The sequence below is a fragment of the Vanellus vanellus genome (genome assembly GCF_965231255.1).
Source record: "Vanellus vanellus genome assembly, chromosome: 14".
In the NCBI taxonomy this organism is placed as follows: domain Eukaryota; kingdom Metazoa; phylum Chordata; class Aves; order Charadriiformes; family Charadriidae; genus Vanellus; species Vanellus vanellus.
This window is the reverse complement of record NC_138919.1, coordinates 3,050,243-3,058,190: the sequence shown is the minus strand read 5'-3', so window position 1 is coordinate 3,058,190 and position 7,948 is coordinate 3,050,243.

The following is a 7,948-nucleotide window of genomic DNA, read 5'->3' as shown; positions in this document are numbered from 1 at the left end:
ATCACACAAAGTTTTTTTTTGTAGGTAAAACAGCAACTGTACCCAGCCTGTGATTTTTGAGAGTTGATTCACGAACCAACAGACGGTTGTTGATACAGGAACCAACCATCAGTCACTGTTACCGCCTCTGGCCTTTACCAGAGTCAAACTATTTAGTACAAATAATACGTTTATCCCCAGAAAACGTGGAATTTTGGCTTTATTTAAAATCAGCACAGTTAAAAGAAGCACCTGTGTATCTGCAGGATCAGGGACAAAGTGTTGTCAGTAAAACAGCTGCCAACCACTGCTTCCCCTCAAGGCAGGCCCATACGCTGTTCCTCGTGCCCCCAAGCCTGGAAGAGAAAGATAACATTCCACATTGCTTCATGAAGCAGCTGACAAGACTCCACAGAATCACCTTCCCTGATAACAATGCATGAAAGAAGTCTGCTTTGAGACTTAGAAGTTTTTCCTGAGTCTTCCTAGCAGGCAACGTATGCCACCCTCGCAATCAGCCCTTCCACTGAACAGCTTTGCCTTTGCTTTATCACTGAATTTTTGATTTTGCTGCCACGTTAATGTCGAGGATGGAGCTTCACCCTACCCAGCAGCTGCGGTACAGCCATGAGAGACCCCTCCAAACCCACCCTGTGGTCCCCCAAAGCGTCAGTGCTTCGAAGCCACGCTCGGCGGTGCCCCGGGGCTCTGACAGGCCCCAGAGCGCCAAGGCCCGGCCTCACCTCATGAAGGCCCGCGGCCACCAGGCCCCGCCGCTCGCCCCCCCACACAGGAACCCTCCTCCCGCTCTCAGGGGGATGACGTCCCGCCACTGACGTCGCATCCTCATGCAGATTTACGTCACGCCCTTGGCGGGGTGACGCCAGCCCCTGGACGCGACGCCGACACCTCCCCGCCGGCAGATGGCGCCGCCCCGCGCCCATGGCGCCGGCGTCGTGACGTCACGCCGCCCGCCGGCTCGCAGGGCCGCCGCTGTGGCCGAGCCGCCCCGTTCCGCCCCGCCCGGCCCCGACCGCTCGGCCCCGCTCGGTTCCGCCGCTGACCTCTCCGCCGCGGCACGCGCTCCCGCCGCTCCTCGCGCCCCGCCACCGCGGCGGCGAGCCCCGCTGCCCAGCCGGGGCGCATGCGCGGGGCGCCAACGGTTTCCCGCGACGGGCACAGCGCGCATGCGCGACTAGTCTCCAGCGCCTCTCGGCGCCCCGCGCATGCGCGCTGGGCGAGGGCCGCGCCCTCCCCCGGCGCATGCGCACGGGCTTCCCGCCATCGGTTGCTATGGTGATGCCCCCTCGGCAGGGCCTGGGGAAGCGGACGGTAGTCTTCCCCTCTGCCGGGCGGGCAGCGAGGCGAACCGGGCCTGAGGCGGGCGGTCCGGCGGCCGCCGTGCTCCAGGGGAAGCGGCGGCGGGCCCGGCCGCGTCCCCCCGCCTCAGGGCCGCAGCCGGGCCAGGCCCCGGCCGGGGGGAACGCAACGCGCTGCAGCGTTTCATGAGGTTCTCGGCTCTGGTTGCAACTTACATGAATTAACTAAATACCCCCGAAAGAGGAAAGCATACAGCATTGTTTACTAATATTTTAAAAGAATTCTAATCTATATAAATACTCACATATTAGTAGAAAAACTGTGAATAAGGAGGTAAATACCACATAAGCATGGAACTGTCACTAAAAGTTACTCACCTTCACATTTAAAACCAAAGGTACACATTTGCAGGCTGCAGAGCTGCAGCTAAAGCCCATTGTAATTGTAAAGCACTGGAGTTCTAATGAATGCTGTGCTGTTCCAACAGAAATTTCAGTATTGAAATTTCAAGGTGAGCAGTTACATAGATCAGGCTTTGGCAGAGCTCATCTGCCAAAAGAAAGAGCGTTGCCTTTTTATTTTGTACTTCTTACTACCTGGGGTTGAGCAGGAAGATGGATACCATTTTTTCACTAAGGCTCAGAGACCTCATACTGAATATTAACTTGGAGTTGGGATCAAGAATCATTTCCTCCAAATGAATCATTAATTGTGGCCAAAGGTCTGCAGGTAGAAAATCAGAGATGCGATGGGTGTGAGGGAGTTCATACACTGGATTTGAGTTTTGAATGCATGTTTTGTGTTGAAATCAGGATTTCTTTCTCAAGGCTTGGTATGGACGCAGCAAGAACCAAAATCACTCCTGGGTAACACTTAACAGGCCAAGAGGCAGAGAGGAGAGGTTTAGCAGCACACTGAACATGCTGACATTCCTATTAGTTTGCTTCAAAAACATCCCGATAAGCATTTTACTAACAAATACCAAGCACTGCTTCGAACTATGAGCAATATGATGGCTGCTTTACACATAACATTTATTTTTCCAGAATTATATCTTGATCTGTAATTTGACATCACCAAGAGAAACTGGCACTGTCATAGCACTGCTTGTTTGGAAAGCTTACAGGAAAAAAAAAATCAACTTTTAAAATAGAAGAAGCTCCTGAGACACCATGCTTTTTCACTTTGAGCAAAGCAATTTCGTTTTTAACCCATGCTAAGTTCAAACAATTTTAGCTGGAAACCCTTGAATTTCAAGCAAAGAATTGGTGCCCCTGGTTATTTTGGCAGGACTGATGGGTGTATGTTCTGCAGTGACTCTCCCCAGGAGATGCAATGAGCCCATGTCAGCATGAGAACCCAAAACTGATATGAAGAAATCCTTTGGTTTGTGTCTTTCAACACTTCTGCTAGTTTATTCAAGTTCTTTCTCAAGTTGCTACACTTATGGGAATTAAAAGCACTCTTAAGAAAATCCTGCAAGAACTTGCAAGCGCACATTGCACAAACATACTGAAAAATACTCCTGTTATGATGTACTGAGGCACCACATTGGTTCCACAAGAACAACTAAGCCAAGTCAGAGTAACATTTTGTTGCACAGTACCGTAAATGCAAACAAAATTCGAAAGCACCAAACATTTAAAAGAATAACCGTGAGGAGTCAGAGTGGCACCTCCAGAAGGCACCGGACAGCCTGCAAACCCTGTCCTACATCTGCAGTCGGGGAAACTGCCCATCGGTGTTCGAAGCGATGCTGAACACAGCAAACGTGAGCATCTTCAGCCAGACCAGCCTCCACATCGCAGCTGCCAGGCAACACTGCAGCCTTCTACTGCATTTCACGTAGTCAAATGCAATTTTCTATTCCAAAAGCGCTGAGGTACCAAAGAAAAGAGCCCCTGAGAAATGTGAAACGCATAACATGCACAAGCATGTTTTTTCACCACTTAAATCCTTTAAAGTGCTCAGTGTGAGGAGCACAAACACGCTGAGCCTTGCTGATGTAAATAAATGCAGCCTTTTTAAAGTCTGCATTGAGAAGAGCCAAAAGAACTGTGGTATTTCTAATACAGACGGGTTCAAAAGCACCAACATGCAACAGTACGTACTGGCTACTAAACAGTTATCTGTTTCATGGGACGTTTCAAGGCCCCTCACCATTCCTAAAGGCAACAAGGACGTGGCTGCTGCACCAGGCTCTATTCCCAATTTGTACCCAACATCAGCTAGAAGACACAGTTGCAGTTACAGGTATAGAGGGGAGAAGCAGCTCTCCCCAAATCAGGCAGCTGATCGGAGGCAGACTATCCAATTCTCCACATAGACCTACTGGACTTCTGCTAGCAATTTTTTAATAATTCCTTTTTTCTCCGCACCGGGATATGGCATAAGCCCCCAGTGCTTTAGACTCTAGTATAAAAATCTTGGCTTAATTCAATCCTGTTTGTGGTACTCTCCCATGAATTGTAACTGTATAGATGCAGGCAGGTGCCTGAAATAGCAACACTTCTGATACACATTGTGAAAGACAGGATATTTACTATCACACTTTGGTTTTGAGCTGTCTCTGCAGAAAACGATTATGGAACTTGCGGACACTATTGCCGATACTAAAATGTTTTTAAAATAACCATGCTTGAATTCACCATGCAACGGTATTTATAGTAAATATGTTTATCTACATATCTATGAATACACACATTACCTATTATATATATGTATACATATTTATCCCCAGTATGCTAGTCAGCATTTTTCAAAATGTGTGTTTCGCTTCATTATCTCTGCTCAGTCTGATGGGCAGATCTACTGATCGGTTTTAAGACTTGTAACACTGGTGACTCTTTGGAAGCTCCAGATTAACTTTTTAAAGCTTTCGATACAAATTGATTGAATCCAGGTCAGTGGTAATCAGAGAAGCAGCCACGGAGGCCAATACCAATGAGTAAAGTTTAGGGTTTGCATTAATTTATTGTGTTAATCTGGCCTTCTTGGCACAATACTCAGTGTGCTGAGTATCTTGAAAGGGCAAAACAAGCACAAATGCAGCATTTTCCTCAAAAGCAGGTTTGTTTTGTTTTCCTCTAAAGTGTGATTTTTGGGATGATGCATGCCACTACATCCATCTCCTCTTGTAAGCCTGCCAGAAAAATATCCATGTTTCCATTCAGTAAGTCACATAGCGCGAGTTAGAGCACGCATGTCAAATTAACTTGTTATAAACCAAAATTTGTCTTGTTCTCCTGGGAGGTGAAATCAAATACAATTTCCAAGAAGAACCACCACCATTCGGTAAAGGGCACAGGGCATTAAACATGCAAAGGATCTCTAAACACTTTAAAAATACAGTGCCCAACTAAAAAAAAAAAGTCCATATCCTTTGATTTCTTGAAGCACATTGCAAGATAACTTAGCACACTTGTTTTTTAAAATATCTGCTAAACCACTTGAGACAGAACAAGTCCAGTGACTGAAACACATGAGCGAAACAAAACTCAAGTTGAATCTGTCTGAATCTCCTGTCACAGCTCTGACTTCCTGAGTTTCTAAGGGTTTAATTTGGGACAGTTCCATGAGGATTTACTTACTGATTTACTTCAGGATCAGGTTTTAACCCCAATTACCCCTCATTTACGTGGGCTGCTAAAGGAGATCCAAGCTTTGCTTGGCTTCACAGACTGCTGCTTTGTTAACTGCTATTCCCTGACCCCAAATCCCTTGCAGATCGTATCTTGACATTTGGAATAAATTTGGACAGATATGTTTAATGGACAATTCATTGCGATACCTTTTACCATATAGCTTAAAAAGAGGGGGAAAGTCTGCTGCTTTCACCATTTTTTCATCCTTCCTGCTGCTGTAAATAGATCAACAGCAGTGAGACAATCAGGAGTCCTTACAAATTTAAGTACTTGCAGAAGCCTTTGGTCCTTGCTCTCCTGCCAACTATTCCATTTCGACCAGGACTTATGGCAGGCTTTTTTACCCATTCCCACCTGTTCACGCTCCAGACTGTTTCCAGGAGCAGTGCAATGGGAAGGGGCTTGCGATTTGAGATAAAATTCTTTCTAAAAGGGGCTCCAGGTCTGACAATGGGAGACAGCACCAAGGAGCACACTTCTGTCATGGGCGAGAACAAAAAAGTGACTGTCCAGGCAGATAAACTCCTTCCTTGGCCTGGACTGTGCTGCAACCACAGCATTGGCCACTAAGTGGTCTACAGGCCATGGAGGTGAAGTGTAAAGGGAAGGTAAAGGAGAAACAACAGATGATTCTGATTGCAGAGGGAGAACAAATTACTACTTTTTTTTTTTCCTGGAAGAAAAGCTTCCTGCTGATGAAAGAAAAGAAAAACCCATGTTCAACCCACTCCAGAAGCGTTAGGAGGTGAGCTGTTCTGGGTCAAGAAAGATAGCAACATAGACTTTAGCATCCCATCCTCTTCTTCCCAAATAATAGGGAAGACAACCAGCTGGAAAGGACTTTGCACAGGATAATTCCAGTAAGCAGCCAAGCTTCCAGGTCTCCTCTGAAATCCCAGGAATTTTTGAACCCAGGGGTTACTGGGAAAGCACATGATGTCACTGAATAAGGTTTGGGCAGACCCAGAACTGCCCTGGGAAGGATTTCCAAATAAACAGGGCATTAGAGATGCTCTCAAAGCTGCTATTACATTTGTGTCAATTGCCTCATCCAAACCCAGCAGGTATCTGTCTTTATGCCTCTGGATCTTGGAAGAGGCTTGTTCCACTTTGTGCTGGGATTCTCAAGTCCTGGGCTGTGTCCCTAACTCAGATTCACTGTGTTTCTAAGGGAAATTTATTTAAGCTCCATGCAAACCTTATTTGTACAGTAAGAATAATTCTGACTTAGTTCACAAGGAGAGTGGGAGGATTGATTAACAATTGTGAGGCACTACAGAAGTGCTAAACATTATTAATAGCTCCCAGGTTTTCTTCTTTTGGAAACAGTGGCCATTTCTTGCCATAATGTTTTAAACAGTTGCTGCTCAAGGAGCTTAGATTGCAGATTCCTGGCCTGCGGTTTGTCCATAAATCATAGACCTGGAGCCTACCCAAGACACTCTCGATAGTCTCAGCAGGAAGTCTGGACGAGAGAAAACTCTGTTCTCAATCTGGCCCAGTGAACTACTTTATGGGCCAGTCCAGTTTCAAGGTCCTGAGCCAGACGTGAAAGGGATTCTGTCCAAGTTTAAAAGCACGAGGTCTCAGGAATGTCCTTTCAAACTGGATTTCACTGCCTATAAATATTTTCCATCTTCTGCCCTGGAGGATATCGGTTTGACTCCACAGCTGATGAGCTTGGGCAGAGCAGGACAGAAGGCCACACCGTTTATCACCAACAGTTTGTCAGCACACAAAGTTTAACTTGTAGAAAAAAGAACCCAACCCATATTCAAAGCTACTTCTGAACCCAACCCACACTCAAAGCTACTTCTGAACAGAAAAAAATCCCCCAAAAAACAACACCAAGAAAAAGAGACAGGCAGCAGTTAATAAGGTCCCAGTAAAAATCAAACCCGATAGATCAATTTTCTGCACAAAGCGGGGTTCGCATTCCTTACAGCCAAGAAAACAAATAAGCTCCATGAGATTCTTCCAGGCTTGAGATCCCCAATTCCAACCCATGGGGAAATCTGGTAGAGCAAATGCAGACGGACACAACTAGCCCATGTTGGGTGCTTCACAGCACCACTCCCACATGTTGCACGCTCTTGGAACACTTGGTTCACCTCAGTACGCTAGAAAAATCAGGGGGCACTACTGTCGCTGCAGGAAGACTACAAGCCGGATAGAAACTAGTTAGTGGCAACACTTTTGAGGATGAGTAATTTAGTATCTGAGTGGAGATGATGGGAGCTGGAAGAGCACAATGGCAGCTTCACCACTACAAACAGCACTGGAGTTCTGATGCGAGATCCATACAAGCCTTCTCTGCTCGCACAGCATGTTTTGAGGTCGTACAGAAAGTGAAAAACCAGGTTCTAACTTCCCATGCCTCCCTTTTACCATCACGCTTCAAACAACTTATCCTTTACAGTGCTCATTTACCGAGGAGCCTCTGTTGCATTCCATGTGGAGGCCCTTTCAGAGCCAAAGTCATCTACAGACTAGCTTTCTTTCGGGCAACTCGCCTGTGTTCCTATCAGCACTTCAGTCTGTGTTCATCAACATCATGCCACACGTCCCCCTTTTCCACTAGGATCTGTTCAGTTAGCCATGCATAAAATCTTCATACACCAGCACTCTCTGCAGGCCTTTGCAAAATAAAAGGGGGAAAGCTGAGTCCGAGAGGTGAGGACCCGGAGAGGCTGCCGGTGCCTGCCACGATGAAGCTTAGACAAAGCATCAGACAAAGCAGCATGATAAAGTATGTGAGATTTGGGTCAAAGCACCCTCCTGATCCTGCTGCTGCCGCTCCTTGCTGCCTACGGGCTCCCAGGACTATCGCCACCTCTCACGGTGTTTGATGGGTACAGTGACAAAGGGTAGGCTGCACTCCAGTAACAAAAATCTTACTTGATCTTTTAGTCACAAATCTTTCATGGCAAAAAATTAGCACCTCGAGGGCCGCTGGGATTCCTGGAGGATTCCCGGAGGATTCCCAGGACTGGAGAGGTTAAAGA